This window comes from Chrysemys picta, chromosome 4, assembly GCF_011386835.1.
Source record: "Chrysemys picta bellii isolate R12L10 chromosome 4, ASM1138683v2, whole genome shotgun sequence".
NCBI lineage: Eukaryota > Metazoa > Chordata > Testudines > Emydidae > Chrysemys > Chrysemys picta.
Window position 1 is genome coordinate 7,382,790 of NC_088794.1, and position 19,506 is coordinate 7,402,295.

The window sequence follows — 19,506 nt, forward strand, 5'->3', positions numbered from 1 at the left end:
AGGGACTGGGCCACACCCCTCTACAGAATACAGACACAGAGATCAGCTCTGGGCAGACTCAGTTAAAGGGACTTGCCTCAGCACCCCAGTGCACAGCCCTTCTGGGAGCCTGAACCCCAGATCAATTTGTCTCACACTGTATAAAGCTTCATACAGCATCAGTTCATATTATTTGCCCTCTTTCTCGAAGTAAAGAGAGATATGCACAAACTGTTTGCCCCCCCAGGTAACAATTACTTACATTGGGTTTATTAATAATAAACGTGATTTTATTAAGTATAAAAGGTAGGATTTAAGTGATCATAAGAAGTAACAAACAGAACAAGGTAAGTTACTAAGCAAAATAAAACAAGCACGCAAAGCTAAGCTTAATACACTAAGGAACTGGTTACATGTAATCTTACCCTCAAAGATGTTCTAATAAGCTTCTTTCACAGACTAGACTCATTTCTAGTCAGATATATAGGGAGCTTGTTGGTGGGGGCTTGAACAGATGCAAGGAGCCCGTGGCATGTGCTATGAGCTCTGCTTGCAGAAGCAACAAAGGTGTGAGACCCTCTTCTATGTGTACACACATACACACACACACACACACACAGCTCTATGCTTGAGAAGGCAAGATCAAAGAAATGCCCTGATGCGTGGAGTGAAGGTGGGGAGGTTTGGGATGATCCGTAGTCACTTGGGGAATTTGTTCCAGCCTGGGACCAGCCCCTGAGAAAGTTCTGTCTCCTCTATTGTATTATTATTTATTAGGAGAACGATGGTAGGAATTAGGACAACCCCAAGCATGGGGCAGGTCCCCATTGCTATAGGCACTTCATAGTATTTCTCAAGTGTATTACTGTAGTGCCTAGGAGCTGCAATCATTGGTCAGGATCTTATTGTACTAGGCACTGTACATTATTTACTGGGTGAATTATGGTAGGACCTGGGATATTTGCCCTTGGACCACACCCCCACCCTGCTAGGCACTGTACAGAGGCAGAACAACAAGACCCAGAGGGACAGACTTGTTAACCCTAATCCTTATCCTGGAGCTTGACATGTTTTTCCAATTCCCTGGGCCCAGGCCTTGGAGCTAAGGACAAGCTTTTCAACCAGGTTCAATATTCTCAGGGTATGGAAATTAAGCCAGATTCAGGTGGGTATGCATTTATGGTGCAGTGCTCCACTTTCAACGTGGGTGAAACCCAACAGGAACAAGACCCTCCTTTTCTGGAATCGGAGCATCCGCACATGGCATCATTCAGGAGTTGCTCCTGAAGGGAAGTCGGTGGAGGGAGTGGACAGGTCTGATGCACACTCAATATCCCGCACTGCAGCGTTCTGTACCAGGGGCATTGGAAGCAGGGGAGTTGCCAGTGGTTGCACTCTGGGTCAGGAGAGGCCCCTCGCCCTCCACAGCGTCCTTCACCCTCTGCTTGTACTGGCGCTTGAAGAAGCCGAACTGGAAGGAGACAGAGAGGGGAGACGGTGAGAGCCAGACAGACACAGGCTCATGGCCGAGGAGGAGGAGGGATGGGCTGTGGGAACCTCTGAAGGAAACACCCTTGTCCCTCCCCCACCAGCTGGGAGAACCACAGGCCCTGCCCTCATAGCGATGGGCTGTGGGGGAGGGGTCCAAGCCCTTCCCCACTCACCTTGTAGAGGGCTGCGGTGATGAGAGCCAGCAGGATCAGGCCAGCACGCTGCTGCCCACGACCTCGGAGCGCTCCACCACTGTCTGCACCTGGGGGAGAGGAGCTGTGAGATGGGGATCCAGGAGTCCTGGCACCATCACCCGCCCCTGTTCTAAACCCCCAGACCTCACTTCCTCGCAGAGTAGGGACAGGACCCAGGAGTCCTGGCTCCCAGCTCTAACCACTAGCCAATGCTCTCTCTATCCTGGGCGCCGTCACTCTGGTACCTGGCGCTGGACGAATCCCTCCTTCTGGGTGTATTTCTTCTCCTCGTATTCAATCCGGGCCTCGCTCACCAGACTCACTTTCTGCTGCTGAGTCTGAAACAGAGAAATTCACCGTCCCTGACTGGAAATGACACAAACCAGCCCGGAGCATTGTCCCAGGGGGACCCAGAGCAATTTAGAGGCCGTTCACACAGGAGCAATCCCTTGCACAGCACTGAGATGCAGCCACCTCTGGGGAGGGGCTCAGGGGCTGTTCACATGGGGGGATCCCTCGCCTGGTGCAGGGAGGCAGAGGCAGCTCTCGTACCTGGGAGACCCACTCGAAGCCGACGTTCCCTTTGATCATAAACTCCAGCGGTTGCTGCATTTCCAGGGAGGCGATTCTGCACCGGATCTTCTTACAGGTGGCCACAGAGCAGTCCTGGGGGTGGAAGGATATCGCCGGGTGAGGCAGGGGGCGTGCAGGGGCTCAGCATGGCCATGAGGGTCTGGGTCTGTCTACAGCACTTGCTGTCTGTATTAGTGCAGAGGGAGAAGAGCTGCTGGGATCGGCACTGGTCTGTACTCACCAGCAGGGGGCGCTCGCTCATCTGCTTCACAAAGTCCTTTGAATCGGGTGTTTCCACGTCACTGGTGCACTGAGCCAGCTCAGGCTGGGGAGGGAGAGACACAGTATTAATGGGGGTGGGATTGGGACATGGGAACTTCCCCTCTAGGAGACACCAGCACCAATCTGGCACCAGGGAACAGGACTGGCAGGTTCAGAGGCTGGGGAATGGGTCTTTCCCCCTAGGCAGCCTGTCCCAGCAGGGGGCGCTGTAGGGCAGAACAGGTGTCACTGGGCCCATCTCACACACACACACAAGGGCAGGGAGAGGCAGGTACCTTGGAGGGGACGACTTCAGAGGCGTCCCACACCCGGACCCCGCTCAGCTCCACGGGGAACTGGAACGTGACCGAGATGGGGATGCTTCGCTGCCGCAGGTTCTTGACCTGAAAGAAACAGACTCTCCAAAAGGCACTGCAGGAAGAGACCCAGGAGCTCTGATCCCCAGCTCCCGCTCTAACCCTCTAACCCCACTCCCCTGCCAGATCTGGGGATAGAACCCAGGAGTCCTGGCTCCCTCCCTGTCTCCACCCCTCCATACTCTAACCCACTAAGTCTAACTCAGGCAGTTCCACTCCCTCCCTCTTGCCCTGTCTCCCCACCTCACACTCTGTGCTGCCATCCTCACCTCGTACCGATGTGTCACTGGCACGCTTGTCCCTGCCTCCTTGGTGGAGAAGTTGACGTACTTGGTCGACTCTTCAAGGCTGGGGGAGGAAAAGGATGGAAAGAAGGAGAGAGACGGGAGTGTGATGGATGGGGCTGGAGGGTGGGGGTGGGTGTCATGTGCAGAAGGGGGCGCTGTGCTGCACGAAAGGGCTCAGTAGGGGGCGCTCTCCCCTTGCAGTCAGCGCTGGCACCTATGACCAAGCGTGGCGCTAGGGACACTGTGCTGCAGGGAAGAGCTCAATAGGGGGTGCTGTGCTGCAGGGAACAGGGGGCCCAGCAGGGGGCGCTCTCCCCTCTGTCTCCACACTGACCTACCTGGTGAGAATGATGAAGATGCCGTACTTGACTGGCAGCTCCGCCCAGTGTGATCAAGCTGGTGTTTTTGCGGGGAGGATTCGATGACTTACCCAGAGAAATTGAAGGCGACTGCTAACTGGTCATCGCAGCGGCCATCGGTGCCGCAGTCCTTCTGAAACGGGAGCTGGGGGGAGACCAGGAGAACAGGGGTCAATGGGGAGAGGGCTGCAGCACCATCTGCCAGAGTGACAGTGCAGGGACCCAGGGGCCCTCCAGTTACCCCAGCACCTACCAGTCCCCTGCACAGGGGACAGCTGAACCCATCATCAGCCCTGCCCTTGCCACCCACCCACCCACTCACCCATACCCCTCCTCCCCCTTCCAACTCCCGGCTCTGGCCAGCAACAGTATCACTCTTCTAGGGGTGCCAGGGCAGGGGGCCTGCCTGGCTCACTGGGGGATGGGGAACAGGGCATGGGGCCTTGCCCCTCTAAGGGACCCTGGCCAAAATAAGTTTTGAAAAATTTTCAGCAAAAATCATTTTTTTAGCCAAAAATATTTTGGTTTTTGGACAGAAATTTGGGGAACTTTGAGGAGAAGTTGGAATGTTCCCACCTAAGAGAGACAGGTCCCTAGCCAAGGCAAACTGGGCATCCATCTCTGTCGCCCTCTAGTGTCCATACTCTGTAAGGGGTTTAGGAAGCTGCTGCTGGCTCCAAACTTTTCAGTCTCTCGCTTTTGAATGCCAACATGACTGGTTTGATCCCTGCAGCAGACCCACCGTGGGGCCTGTCTCTGGCATCTTACCGAGCCTGCAGACACCAGCGCAGAGTCCTCGCTCAGGATGGGTCTGAGGCCACCGGCGGCAGTGATGGGCTCCCCCGTCAGGGTGTAGTTGAAGCGTAGGGTGATGGGGGTCAGAATGTCTTCGGGACAGAGCTGGGGACAGAGAAAGACACGTTGGGCCCCTGAAGGGAAAGAGGAACTGGGATCCAGAGAGAGGTTTGTTCTCTGGGTGATTTGGGAGCAAGGGGTAGGGTTGGAGGATCAGACACAGTAGGAGGGGAAGGAGCCGGGACACCCAGCACTCACAGGTAACATTATCTGGTACGTCTCACATTTCTTCTCGATGCTGAGCCGCAGCTCCCTGCTCAGGACGGGGCCGGTGGAGTCGAAGGCGACTCGGATCTTCGTCCGCCCGGGGTCCAGGGCCAGGCTGTACTGAATGGTGCTGTAGATCCTGTCACCTATGGGGGAGGGGAAATGAGGGACAGAGAGAGACACAGTGGGAACCTCAAGGATAAATGAGACATGGGGCCTTTCCCCTCTAGGCAGAGCTGGCTCCAGTCCAGCCCCAGGGCAGGGGACTGGCTCAGGGGGGAGGGGAGCGGGGGGGTGGGTTTGGTCTCACCTAGGCTGTCCATGGTGCTCTTAGTGACGGTGAAGCAGACCTCTGCCCTGCTGGCCTCTGTGTTGAGCTGCTCTTGCCCCTGGCAGTCGAAGGCTGAGGTGGGGATCGTGGGGGGCTGGAAGCTGATAGAGACCCCGACTCTGAGCACCGGCCGGGACCTGCCATGGGGGGAACAGAACATCACCCAGCTGCTCCCTGCAATGGGGCCAGACTCCCTCCCGCCCCTGAGTCTCCCACCCAGCCTGGATGTGCTCACAGCATCCAAGGGAGAAAAGTTATGGATTTGCAGCTCTGCTAGAGGAGATGTGGGGGGCAAATAAGGGAGCAGTAAAGCAGGGGCAGAAGGTTTGTATAACTTTTGGTGAGGCCTAGAACAGGTCCAAGACCTGTTCTTCCCCTCACCCCGTCACACACACACCTGCCTAAGACTCCTGAAGGGAGTTTGGGTGCTGGTTGCGGGCTCTGGGCTGGGGCAGAGGGTATAGGTTCAGGAGGGGGTACCATTTCTGGGAGGGAGTTTGGGAGCAGAAGGGGGTTTGGGGTGCCACACAGTGCCCCCCCAACACATTCAGAGGACACGCTATGCCCAGCACCCCCATCCACAAATCCACAGGACCCTGAACACAACCACCCCTGCACCAGTACTCCGCCGCCCTCAGCCCCACCTTAGCCAAGAGAAGCAAGGGTAGGGAAGGAACCATAGAGGCATGTGGGGGCAGCGGGTGGAACTCGGACCCAAACTTTGGTGGAGCCGGGCCTCCAGGCCCAGAATATCCCAGAGCACCACGGGCTCATGCAAATCACCGGCCCTGCAGCAAATCTATCATTGTGCCTTTCTCCAGTACAGGGGAGACACACACACACACACAATGTATTGCTACTGTGTGCCGCCCTGTCTTCACTACAGATAACTGAGCTTAATGAAGCATGGCAGATTACTGGTTCTCATTCTCAAAATGTTGCCTCAAAGGCTCCCTGATTCCAATAGCTCCCTTGTGCCCTTTCAATAGCCATGTTATCTGGCTGCTCAAAATCAGCATCCAGGTGATCTGGCTCAGCGCTCCACCCCAGACAAGCTTTTCACCCTGAGCCCCACAGGCAGCTCTGACCATTGGAATGTTTTCCTCACTAGAATCTAACCTTCCCGAAAGGCATCGCCAACGCACTTTTAATGTGCCAAAAGCACATTCCACAGTCATTCTGCATCTACTCAGTCTGTTGTTGAAATGCTCCTTGCTGCTGTCCAGGTTTCCCATTTAAGGCTCCATGAGCCATGGGAGTAAGGGATACGCTGAGACTCCCAGGATCACGATGAGCATTTCAACATCCCCCCACTGGAATCTTTTGGTCTGGAAAGAAAGTCCCTGCTTGCAGCTTTCTGTGCAGGCCGGTGCTCCTGAAGATGCGCACGTCATGCACCTTCCCCGACCACTCCACGTTGATGTCAGCAAAACACCCACGGTGTTCTACAAGTGCCTGCAGTAACATGGAGAAGTGCCCCTTTCTGTCGATGTACTCTGTCACAAGATGGTCCAGGGCTAAAATTGGAATATGCATTCCATCTATTCCCTTCCCGTAGTTAGAGAATCCCATTTCCACAAAGCCATTCACTATTTCACGTACATTGCCAAGAGTCATGGTCCTTCGTAGAAGGATTCGATTAATGGCCCTGCACACTTGCATTAACGCAGCCCCTGCAATGGACTTGATGACTTCAAACTGATTCACAACTGGTAGCAGTCCAGGGTTGCCAGCTTCCACACTGCAATCACCACGCACTTCTCCACCGAGAGGGCAGCTCCCATTTTGGTGTCCTGTCCTCATTTTGCACTGCAGGGCTGGGGTGAGCTCTGTACACAGTTCCAGGAAGGCGGTTTTCTGCACCCATTGCTTGTCATCTCAGAGCTGCATAACAATGTGATCCCACCAATCAGTGCTTGTTTCCCAAGCTCAAAAGCGATGGTCCACTGTGTTCAGCTGCTCCATGAACGCCAAAAGTAATCTGGTGTTGTTTCTTTCCATGGCACACAGCGGATCAGGCAACTCTGGTTCCTGTTCAGATTGGGAGCTCCTGATATACTGCATGACCATCCACGATGTGTTCGTAACAGCGACCACAACAGTACAGATCAGTGCAGGATCCATCTCTTCAGACAGAGGTGGCAGGTGCACAGTAAACAAGAACCACTGAAAAATGCCACAGAATGCAGTCGAAAGCCCATGGAATGCGGGGATGGAAAGAACTGCATCATGGGACATTGATTCCACACCCATGATGCACTGCGATCCACTCCACCTTCCCACAACACCTAGCTGTTGAACGTGGTGAGCAGCACACTGAGGTAGGTACCCACAGTGCACTGCTCTCCACTGCTACAGCACCAAGTGTGGATGCGCTCTGCTGACACAAGGACCGTAGTGTGCACATGGAATAGCGATGAAATTATTGCACTTTTAGATTGCCGGCATAACTTGTATTGAAAATACTCTCTAGTGTAGACAAGGCCTGAGACTGTCGTGCGGAGCAGTGCAACAACACAGAGTTACTTACCTCAGCAGCAGGACCTGCCCTTGTGCCCCCACCGCAATGTCCGGCAGTCCATCCCCTGTCAGATCTGTCCCGCCGCTGACAGCCTGGCCAAAGTAGTGCAGCTTGCTGGGAAACAGTGACCCCACTATGCGCTGTAGGGCAGAGAGAGCAATAAGGGATGCAGAAGGGGTGAGTGTACTATATAATGAGCACTAGGGGGCACCAGAGGATAAGGGTTAGGAAAGGGGTGAGTATACTGTATAATGGGCACTAGGGGGCGGTGGGGTCCCATGCTGTCCCTTCAGGGCTGTGTACTGACCCCTACCCATAGGAGCTGGGCTCACCTGTTTGTACTGCGGACTGACTCCTCCCTTTTCCCCATGGAAGATGTACAAGGCTCCATGATTGTCATTCTCCATGGGAGCCCCGATGGCCACATCCATCTGTCCGTCCCCGCTGATGTCCCCGATTTCAGACATGCTGGCCCCGAAGCGCCCAGACACTTCCCCCGTCTGTCCATGTAGTGTCTTGGTGCAGATCATCGTCGTCCCCTGGAGGCCCAATCCAAAAGACACGTGGGGAAAGGATCAGCACATGGTGTCGTCAGAGAGTGATCCCTACCAAGCTCCTTCCCCTCTCTCAGCAGCACAGTGTGTGTCCCCCCTCCCAACTCTGGGGCCTGGGGCCAGAACTAACTGGGAGGGAAGAGCGCCCCCTACTGAGCCTCTACCCTGCTTCCTGGAGCACCTTGCCCCCTACTGCAATACTAATTGTCACAGCATCACAGCAGTTCAGGCAAACAAGAACCCCCGGCCACCCATCTTCCCCATGGCTGCACTCCTCTTTCTTACCGGCAAGTTAATTGGGCAGATATAGACGCGTCCTCCATTCAGAGGTGTATGGTACAAAGGGGCTCCGATTAGAACCAGGTCTGTGTTCCCATCTCTGTCAAGGTCCACAGCACACAGTGTACTCCCGAAATACGAGCCGTTCTGGAGAGGCAGATAAGCCACCCCTTCAATTTAGTCACCTCCTGCTTCTTCTCCCACTGGCACCCTTCTTACCCTCTGGGGATAAGGATTCAGTCACAATGTCCATTCCATCTTTAGCCTCACCCTCGCTCAGTGCAGCCAGTGGCGCTAGCTCTGTAAGCGTTCTTGAACAGACAGGCAGCTAGATCTTGGAGGGACGGGAATGCTGAATGCTAACTGTGGTGCAATTCTTTTTAGAGGTTGGGCTATCACAAGTCAAGTTCATCACTGACTGAGCCACTGTTATAAGTTTTGTTTAGGTGGCATGTACAGACAATTGGACTTAGAGAAATTCACTTTGTTAGTGTAGTGTGATCTTTTTCAGCCACTGTTAATATCACTAGTAATGTTATTTCCTTGCCTGAGTCTCTCTAGCCTAGATTCACAAAGGTACTTATGTGCTTAACCCCCTGGACTTTAATGTCTCTGTGAGCCGCAAAACCTCTGCCTGGCTGCCGCTGACCCCTGTAGGTTCCTAAACTGACTTGGTGCCTAAATTTTTGCAGCAGAAGCTCCTTTGTTACTGTCTCGGCAGGGCTTGTGCCTTTACTGTCTTACTCTAAGCATGCGGTTACCCGGTGCCTATTTCCCCCCCACATCCCAGCATGCTCTACAAACTGGGGGAAGACAGGCGCTCCTCCATCTAACTCCTCCACCTCCGGTCGGTGTGGTCAGAGGAGAAGGAATTGAACAGGCACCTGCTATTTCTCAGTTCAGTGCTCTAACCCCTGAGCTGTGGGATACTCTGATGTGGGCTCCCTCAGTCTCCCCTCTTAAAGTTGTTCCAGTTTAATTGAGTAACTAAGGCTACATCTACACTACAGGGGGGAGTCGATTTAAGATACGCAAATTCAGCTATGTGAATAGCGTAGCTGAATTCGACGTATCGCAGCCGACTTACCCCGCTGTGAGGACCGCGGCAAAATTGACCTCCACGGCTTCCTGTCGACGGCGCTTACTCCCACCTCCGCTGGTGGAGTAAGAGCGTCGATTAGGGGATCGATTGTCGCGTCCCGTCGGGACGCGATAAATCGATCCCCGAGAGGTCGATTTCTACCCGCCGATTCAGGCGGGTAGTGTAGACCTAGCCTTAGTATCAGTTGAGCCACAGAACATGTGCAAATCACAACTGCCTGAGAGAGGGCAGCTACCTGGTTAAATCCTTCTTGCTAATTAGGCAAAGCAGGGATTTGAACCAGGGGTCACCCATGTACTAGGTGAGAACTCTAATCCCCACTCTATAAGGGAAACGTCTCTTGTCTCCTACAGTTGGTTTGTGAATATCTCAGCAGCTCTGAGCATGCCTATTGGATGAGACCGAACATGTCGAGTAGGTGAAGAGTGCCTGTGTCTCTCTCTCCCCTCCCCCCATTCATCGATTGCTGGCAGAGGCAGGTGCCTCCCTGCAACATCACGATGCCTAAGTCCCTTGGTGGATCTGGGCCTCTGTCCGTATCCACCTCATCAGTTCCGTCTAGACTGTAAGTGAAGGTAACAGAAGTGGGATATTGGAGAGATGCTGAATGTCAGCTGTGGTGCAGTTCTCTAAACCAGTCAAGTTTATCCCCTGCCTGAGGCTCTCTGACCGAATCGTTCCTGAAGGTGAAGCGAAACTCAAATATTACATAATGTCAAAAGCTTACAGGCTTCCTCCAGTGCTCTCCTTCTCTCACACCCACAATCCACATTACCTCTAACACTCCCCATACCTGCTCTCCCAACAGCTCTGCTCTGGGTGTCGATTCCCCACCCTTGGTATCTCTGCTGAACTGGAGGACTTTGCCGGTGCCTTGGCATAGAGGGGCCCCGACCATGTAGGTGGTCTGCCCGTTGGCTGTGATGACCTGAGATGAATAACCTCAAAGGAAAAGAGAGACATGGGGAGGTGACATGGGAAACAGCCATACAACAGTGTGATGGGTTGGACCACCCCATCCAGGATGCCACCTGATGTACTGGGTTTTCACTGAGTCTCTCCTGCTCCACCACCCTGGATTCCCTCTCCCTGTTCTTCTGAATTAAGCTGTCTGGTCTCGTGCAGCACACACACACAGGTAGGGCCACACCCAGCGCCAGACACAGACTGAAGTCAGCTCTATGTGAGAGGACTCACCCGGAACTCACGTGCACAACCTTTTGGGCAATAAACTCGAAATAATACTGTCTTACACTGTACAGAGAGATTTGCACAGTGCATGCTCCTAAAAATTCACCCTCTCCCTCAATGTGGAGAGAGATGTACACAGCTTCTTGCACCCCCCAGGTATGAATTGTACAAACTGAGTTATACTATAAACAAGAAATAACTTTATTAACTACAAAAGGTAAATTGTACGTGATTATAAGGGAAAGCAAACAGAACAAAGCAGATTACCTCAATAAATAAAGAAAACTTGCAAACTCAGCATAACACACTAGACCGGTAGGATACAAATAAGCAGATTCTCACCCTGAGTGATAAACAGACAGCACATTCTTAAGGCACAAGTTGCCTTGGCTTTTCCAGGTTTTCATACTCAGGCTAAAAATCCCTCTAGCCTTGGACCATCACTTCCCACGATTCTGTCCTTGCCCCTCAGATATTTCCAGGCATGTTGTTGTAGGGAGAGTGACATCCCCCATGATATCATTGTCCCCTTTTTATATCTTCTTCCCACTCGCTGTAAAGCTCTCTTGCTGTGACCTGGGCCAAACAGTTTCAATTGTGCAGTGCTATCTCTGAGAGGTTTCTATTGTACCCAGTTCCTAGGGTAATCCATGTGCATATGTGCATTTCCTCAATAAGCCATTAACACTGTTTGGCCTTTTTAGCATTGTACCTGAAAGGCTGCTTGTGCGTGTTGTGAACTTCACCACACATTTCAGTAACACATACATAGCCAAACTTCATAACTTCACATAGAACGATAACACATACAATCCAATGAGATTAATGTTTAGCAGATCAAGACTTTTAGAATAATCCCTCACAAGACATATTTTGTACAAACCATATCCTAATTACATGACAGTGGTGAATATTGGGGAGTCGGGGTGTCACAAACAGTGCTACACAGAGATCCCTTCCCCAGAACTAACAGGAAGCCCCCTCTGGGGTGAGGAGCAGGGGCTGTATAAATAGGTAAGGGGAAATCTTTGGGTTTGTTCTTACCGAGGGAAGCATCATTCATGTCCCCAGAGGTTCTGGGTATGTTTTGGAAACTCAGCTTCCCACTGCTCCCGTACAGGTATATCCCACTGGACCAGTCATAGGCTCCCACCACTCCCAGCTCTGGATTCCCAGCAGCTCCCCGTCCCGCAGAATCATAGCATATCAGGGTTGGAAGAGACCTCAGGAGGTCATCAAGTCCAACCCCCTGCTCAAAGCAGGACCAATTCCCAACTAAATCATCCCAGCCAGGGCTTTGTCAAGCCTGACCTTAAAAACTTCTAAGGATGGAGATTCCACCACCTCCCTGGGTAACCCATTCCAGTGCTTCACCACCCTCCTAGTGAAATAGTGTTTCCTAATATCCAACCGAGACCTCCCCCACTGCAACTTGAGACCATTGCTCCTTGTTCTGTCATCTGCCACCACTGAGAACAGCCGAGCTCCATCCTCTTTGGAACCCCCCTTCAGGTAGTTGAAGGATGCTATTAAATCCCCCCTCACTCTTCTCTTCTGCAGACTAAATAAACCCAGTTCCCTCAGCCTCTCCTAAAAAGTCATTTGCCCCAGCCTCCTAATCATTTTTGTTGACGTCCGCTGGACTCTTTCCGATTGGCCCAAGTCCTTTCTGTAGTGGGGGGAGAGGTCCTAAAACTGGATGTAATACTCCAGATGTGGCCTCACCAGTGCCAAAGGGAGGGGAATAATCACTTCCCTCGGTCTGTTGCCAATGCTCCTACTAATGCAGCCCAATATGCCGGCCATCTCGACCTTGAAAACCCATTTCTAGAGCCCCAGGGCCACTGTGGCCCCTGCCCCAGCTCTGTTACCTTTGAAGGCGAAGAACTTCTCCTGCAGCTGGCTCTGGATGCCCTGGAGGGCGTCGAAATTGTCCACCCGGAAGACGTGCTCGTTGCTGGGCTTAGAGGCGATCTCCTGGAGCTCCTGTTGGGCAGCAGCACTGGAGAAGACCTGGCCGACCTTCACGGAGTAGAGGGAGGTACAGGAGAGACCAGAGCATTGGCATCAGTCACAGCCGAGAGCCCTGGACCAACACCCACCCGCCCCGAGCCCTGCTGGGCCCTAGAGAGGCACGGCTCAGCCAGTGCCATGTGCCGCTCCAGTGAGTGGGGGGTCGATGGAGCCTGGAGTTATGGAGCCTGCCTCATTTCAACACCGAGTTGTGTTGGTTGTATCACCAGTGAGGACAGGGGTCTTCTTGCCATGGGGATTGTCAGCAGTCTGGGGCCCTGCATGACTCAATCTCCAGGGTGTAGTGAGGGGTGAGTGCTACAATGTCTCCAGGGGATGCCTCAGGGCAATGGGTGAAGGGCTGGGACCACTGCGCGAGTCCGGGTGGGTTGTGAGCTGTCGGTTCAGCGGTGGAGTCAGGCACCTCCCGGTTGCTGGGCCCGAAGTAAGCAACAGACAATGTTCGAACAAGATACAGTGGCTGGAAGCGGAATTTACAGCCATTCAATTTGGAAAGAAGGTGTCAGGTTTAATCATGAGGGGAATTACCATTGGAGCAGCTCACCACGGGTCGCAGTGGAGTCTCCATCCCTGGCAATTTTTATCTCAAGACTGGCTGGTTTTCTAGAAAATCTGTTCTGGTTCCAGCAGGGATTATTGGGGTCTTTTCTCTGGCCTGTGCTACATGGATGCTCAGACTAGATCATCGCAAAAGTCCCTTCTGGCCTGGGAATCTGTGACTCTAAACCCGAGTTTGTTGATGAAAGGCAGCTTACGTCGACCTAACTCGGTAAGCGACCTCGGTAAAATGTAGCTCCCACCCATGTAACTTGCCCACTACACCGACTTCATAACTCCACTTCCACAAGAGGCGTTGCTTTTAGGTCAATGTAGTTAGGTCGATGCAATGTCCATATAGGCACTGGATGGCTTACATAGCCCGAGGCTCCAGCTGTTGGCCCCTGGTGGTGGGGCTTCAACCCCACAATGCCCAACACTGACACTTAAATCAGTACAAGGTCCCCTCATGAGGACGTGCACGGCCGACAGGAGAGCAATGTGGACATGAAAAACCGATTTAAATACTGCGGTGGCTGTGTGATGACATACGTTAATTTGATTTGCCCTTTGTCTTGCTGCTGATGCCCATTTCAATCTCTTTGGCTCAGCAGTTTAATGGAGATAAATGTCAAGTGACTGAGATCTGTTTGGGGAGGATCAGCGCTGTTGTTTGAGCCCCAGGGTTGTGCAAAAAAGACTTTATAAGAACCAGGTGACTTTGCTGTTTAACTAGGGGGGGCTGTATCTCAGAAACCCCTTGTGCAAATAATCCCAAATTTAGACCACTCATCTTAACCTGAATTTGCATGAGGCAAACGAAATTTTATGACAATCTGAGTCAGCACATGGACCGTAGGGCAGGCAGAAAACCCCAACCTTTAACTAGACAGTGCCACTCAACCTGAACAACAGAGGAGCTCCAGCTCTCCTACAATGTCACACGTTGACCTGGTTACAACCCAGGGTCAGTTCTTCTCCCTTATCTGATGGGAACGTGGACAGGGGCTAAGATCCCTACTAGTTCTCTGCACAGCCACGGCTCACCCCGATGGCATAGCGGATGATTCCAGCTCTCTCAGCCTCGGGGACGGCGTCTGAATAAGAAAGTGGGTCTCCAGTTTTCTCCCCATCTGTGATCACAATGAGAACCTTGGTGGCCTCATCCCGAGCTCCTTTCCCAGAGGTGAACAGCTCCCGCCTGGAAAATGGAGGGTGTAGAAAGCATGGGATGGTTCTTGATACTTAATAACACCTAGCGCTTATCCACTGCTTTGGCATTGCAGATCTCAAAGTCCTTTACAAAGGAGGTCACTGTCATGTCTCCATTTTACTGATGGGGAAACTGAGGCACAGGGCACGGACATGACTTGCTTGAAGTCACAACACAACGGAAGCTCAGAACTGGCAATAGAACGCCAGAGTCCTGGCTCCCAACATCCCCACCCCACTTTAACCTACTAGTCCCCATTCCTCTCCCACAGATGAGGATAGAATCCAGGAGTCCCAAGCCCCTGTCCCTTAGCTTCCATATCCTTGCAGCCCATTTCCTGTGGCATCAGCATGGGGAGGAGGGCAATACCTACACCACTTTCCGGATGGCTGTGGCCGTGTGCGTCGCTCCCGTGAGCTGTACGACCGACCTGAGGAGGCGATCGGGGTCACGACTCCTCCTGTACTGTAAGAAGTCGAAGTGCTCTCTAAATCTGTGCGAGTACTGCATGAGGGCAAACTGCAGGAGACAGGGGAAAAGGGAGAAAAACAACCCCCGGGGTGGAGGGTAAGAAAAGCAGGAATCAGACTCAGTTAAGGCCTGGGGCAGGTGGTCGGGATGTAGCTGGTTCTGCAGGAATTTTTTCCTGGTTTTGGATGCAAAATCCATTGCTGCTCCCTGCACCACAGCGCCCCCTAGTGCCGCACTGAGGCCAGCACTGACTGCGAGGGGCAGGGTACATAGTCAGGGTTCAGCCTCTTCCCGTTACCTGCGTGTCGGTGCTGCGGAAACGCTTCATGATCTCAGAGAGAAACGTTTTCATTTTTTCAAAGTCCTCACGTGCGATGCTGCCCGAGCCGTCGATGAGGAGCGCTATGTCTGTGACATGTTTGGGGCACTCTGAGAGGGACGGGAATGAAGTATGTCCTGACTCAACTCCACAGACATGGGAAACCCATCAGAAAGAGCTAGACCAGACCAATGGGCGCATCTAACCTGATATCCCACCCCCTGCCGACCACCTCGATCAGACCCCTCGGCCCCTCTGTCATAACATCATCCCGTCCCTGCCATGGAGGGTCCCTGAGAGTAGAGCATGACATGCACTGGGATGAAAAAAATACACCCCACCCGCCTCCCAGAGCTGGGACAGAACCCAGGAGTCCTGACTCCCAGCTCCTACTGACATCCTGAATCAAACCTATGGCCCACCTAGCCTGGTATCCCACCCCCTGTCAGACCCTGGGCCCCTCTAGACTCATCTCCCCTCCACATCCCCATGGTCCATGTACCCACCCGTGAACCCAGGGTGTAAGTCCCCCCACACACACCCCTGTGTCACCCCTCACCTGGCTGGGTGTCCAGGATGCGCTGGAGTTGCCAGAAGCTCTGCTGCAGAGGGAAGCAGTAGTGACTGACGTACATGTTCTCCCCACAGGCCCGGTGCACCATGGGCCACGAGAAGGACAGGATCAGTAGGTGCCCCTCTATACAGAGCACTGAGGGTGGGGAAGAGAGCCTGGGGCCTGATACCTCCCCCACACCTCCCCACTATGGATATGCAGGGAAAGGCCCTGCCAGGGCAGGGGCCCCCTCGAGTCAGACAGGACCTCGGGACCCCAGATCCCAGCACTGAACTCTGAGAGGAGACAGGGGAGACACACGGGGGCATCATCTGCTTACCACACTCCCTGCTACAGCAGTGTCCAGTCACTGTTGCCATGGCAATGTCACCCACTTGCCATGCTCCCTGCTATGTCCATGCACAGTCACTGTCGCCATGGCGGCAACCCAGTTACAACACTTCCTGCTACCTCAGCACACAGTCACTTCACCATGCCAACGTCAGACAGTTGCCTCCGTCCTTCACAACATCACCTCACGATCACTGTAGCCAAAGTGAGGATACCTGGCTACCACCATTCCCCACTGCATCGTTGTACCACCCCTCCAGTTACAGGAGTTACCAACAGCACTCTCACATTTATCGTATAGTCATGGAGACATCACCCAATTGTCACCTCTGCACCATTCCTCCAGCCACACTGACACCGCCCAGTTACTACCATCCATCAGTATTGGGGTTCAGAGAGGGAGTTGTGCCCTGGAATGATGAGGGAGCAAATGCAGAACCCCAATCCCAGCACCCATTTCCCCTGGGTGTGGTACTTACCAGGAACTCGGAGCCACGAGCAGCCACAGACAAATGGAGGGACATGTCCATGGCATCAGGAGGCCCTGACAGGGGAGAGATGCAAACCAGGCTGAGCAAATAAACTCCACTCCCATCCCAGAGCGGAGAATAGAATCGAGAATTCCTCACTCCCAACTCTAACCACTAGACAATCCCTCTAGCCTGGGACCATCACCTCCCACAGTTCAGTCCTTGCCCCTCAGATTATTTCCAGGTGTGTTGTTGTAGGGAGAGTGAGGTCCCCCATGAAATCATTGTCCCCTTTTTCTATCTTCTTCCCACTTGCTAGAAAGCTTTGTGGAAGCAGGGAAAGTAAGAAACGGTTTAAGTACCGCCATTTAAGTGTCAGACACAGAACAACTGTTGAGCTAAGTCTTAGCCCAATATCGTGAGACCTGTAGAAGCCGGGCTCACGTCAGAAGCGAGTTGAAACCTGCAGAATAGTCAGTGTGAACCAGTCTTGAGATAACGCTGTTTTGAGAAGCGAAAGTGAGAAAATGCTGGAATAGATAGAAAATAGTCTAAATAAAACATAGATGTTTTTTAATTAATGCACATCACAAAGAGGTATAAATGCTTGTGTGATTTTGCTTGTACTTTGGAGAAACTGAGGCAGACATGCTCTCTACCAGCTGTATTCTTCCCTTGCAATTGCTTGAATAAAGCTGTCTCTGAGTTTGTTCCTTCCAACCTAAGAGTGGAGTTTTGTTTCTTCCACAGCTCTTTTGCTGTGACCTGGGACAAAGAGTTCCCATTGTGTAGTGCTAGCTCTGAGAGGTTTCTATTGTAGCCAGTTCCTGGGGTGATCCATGTGCTTATGTGCATTTCCACAATAAGCCATTAACATTCTTTGGCCTTCTTACCGTTGTACCTGAAAGGCTGCTTGTGGGTGTTGTGAACCTCACCACACGTTTCAGTAGCACATACGTAGCCAAACTTCATAACTTCACATAGAACGATAACACACACAATCCAATGAGATTAATGTTCAGCAGATCAAGACTTTTAGAATAATCCCTCACAAGACATATTTTGTACAAAACATATCCTAATTACATGACAGTGGTGAATATTGGCGTGTCAGGGTGTCACAAACAGTGCGACACAGAGATCCCTTTTTCAGAACTAAGATGCAGCCACCTCTGGGGTGAGGAGCCAGGGCTGTTAAACAGGTAGGGGGAAATCTTTGGTTTTGTTCTTATCGAGGTAAGCATCATTTAGAGGTTCTGGATATGTTGATGAAACTCATCTTCCCACTGCTCCTGTACAGGTATATCCCACTGGACCAGTCATAGGCTCCCACCACTCCCAGCTCTGGATTCCCAGCAGCTGCTTGTCCCACAGAATCATAGAATATCAGGGTTGGAAGAGACCTCAGGAGGTATCTAGTCCAACCCCCTGCTCAAAGCAGGACCAACCCCAACTAAATCATCCCAGCCAGGGCTTTATCAAACCAGGCCTTAAAAACCTCCAAGGATGGAGATTCCACCACCTCCCTAGGTAACCCATTCCAGTGCTTCACCACCCTCCTAGTGAAATAGTGTTTCCTAATATCCAACCTAGACCTCCCCCACTGCAACTTGAGACCATTGCTCCTTGTTCTGTCATCTGCCATCACTGAGAACAGCCGAGCTCCATCCTCTTTGGAACCCCCCTTCGGGTTGTTGAAGGCTGCTATCAAATCCCCCCTCACTCTTCTCTTCTGCAGACTAAATAAACCCAGTTCCCTCAGCCTTTCATAAAAAGTCATTTGCCCCAGCCTCCTAATCATTTTTGTTGACGTCCGCTGGACTCTTTCCAATTTGCCTAAGTCCTTTCTGTAGTGGCGGGGTCCTAAAACTGGATGCAATACTCCAGATGTGGCCTCACCAGTGCCAAATAGAGGGGAATGATCACTTCCCTTGGTCTGCTGCCAATGCTCCTACTAATGCAGCCCAATATGCCGGCCATCTCGACCTTGAAAACCCATTTCTAGAGACCCAGGGCCACTGTGGCTCCTGCCCCAGCTCTGTTACCTTTGAATGTGAAGATCTTCTCCTGCAGCTGGCTCTGGATGCCCTGGAGGGCGTCGAAATTGTCCACCCGGAAGACGTGCTCATTGCTGAGCTTAGAGGCGATCTCCTGGAGCTCCCGTTGGGCAGCAGCGCTGGAGAAGGCATCGCCGACCTTAATGGAGTAGAGGGAGGTACAGGGGAGACCAGGGCATCAGCGTCAGTCACAGCCGAGAGCCCTGGACCAACACCCACCCGCTCCGAGCCCTGCTGGGCCCTAGAGAGACACAGCTCAGCCAGCGCCAGGTGCCACTCCGGTGAGTGGGGGCCGCTGGAGCCTGGAGTTTCAGCACAGAGTTGTGTTGGTTGTATCAGCAGTGAGGACAGGGGTCTTCTTGCCATGGGTATTGACTCAATCTCCAGGGCATAGTGAGAGGTGAGTGCTGCAATGTCTCCGGCGGATGCCTCAGGGCAAGGGGTGAAGGGCTGGGATCACCACGCTAGTCTGGGTGGGTTGCATGCAGTCGGTTCAGCGGTGGAGTCAGGCACCTCCCGGTCACTGGGACCGACAGAAGCAGCAGAGAATGGTCAAACAAAGTCCAATGGCTGGAAGTGGAATTTACACACATTCAGAATGGAAAGAAGGTGTCAGGTTTAACTGTGAGGGGATTTAACCATTGGAGCAGCTCACCACGGGCCATGGTGGATTCTCCATCCCTGGCAATTTTTAACACAAGACCGGCTGGTTTTCTAAGCGATCTGCTCTGGTTCCAGCAGGGATTATTTGGGGCAGTTCTCTGGCCTGTGCCACACGGGAGCTCAGACTAGATCATCGCAAAAGTCCCTTCTGGCCTGGGAATCTATGACTCTAAACCCAAGTTTGTTGATGAAAGGCAGCTTACGTTGACCTAACTCTGTAAGCGGCTACACTAAAATGTATCTTCCACCCATGTAACTCGCCCACTGCACCGACTTC

General features: G+C 52.7%; 1 pseudogene; it reads right to left on the bottom strand.

The window, feature by feature from the left end:
* Window positions 1-247: 247 nt before the first annotated feature.
* LOC101948131 (integrin alpha-D-like) overlaps window positions 248-19,506 on the bottom strand; it is a 36,473-nt pseudogene continuing 17,214 nt past the window's right edge.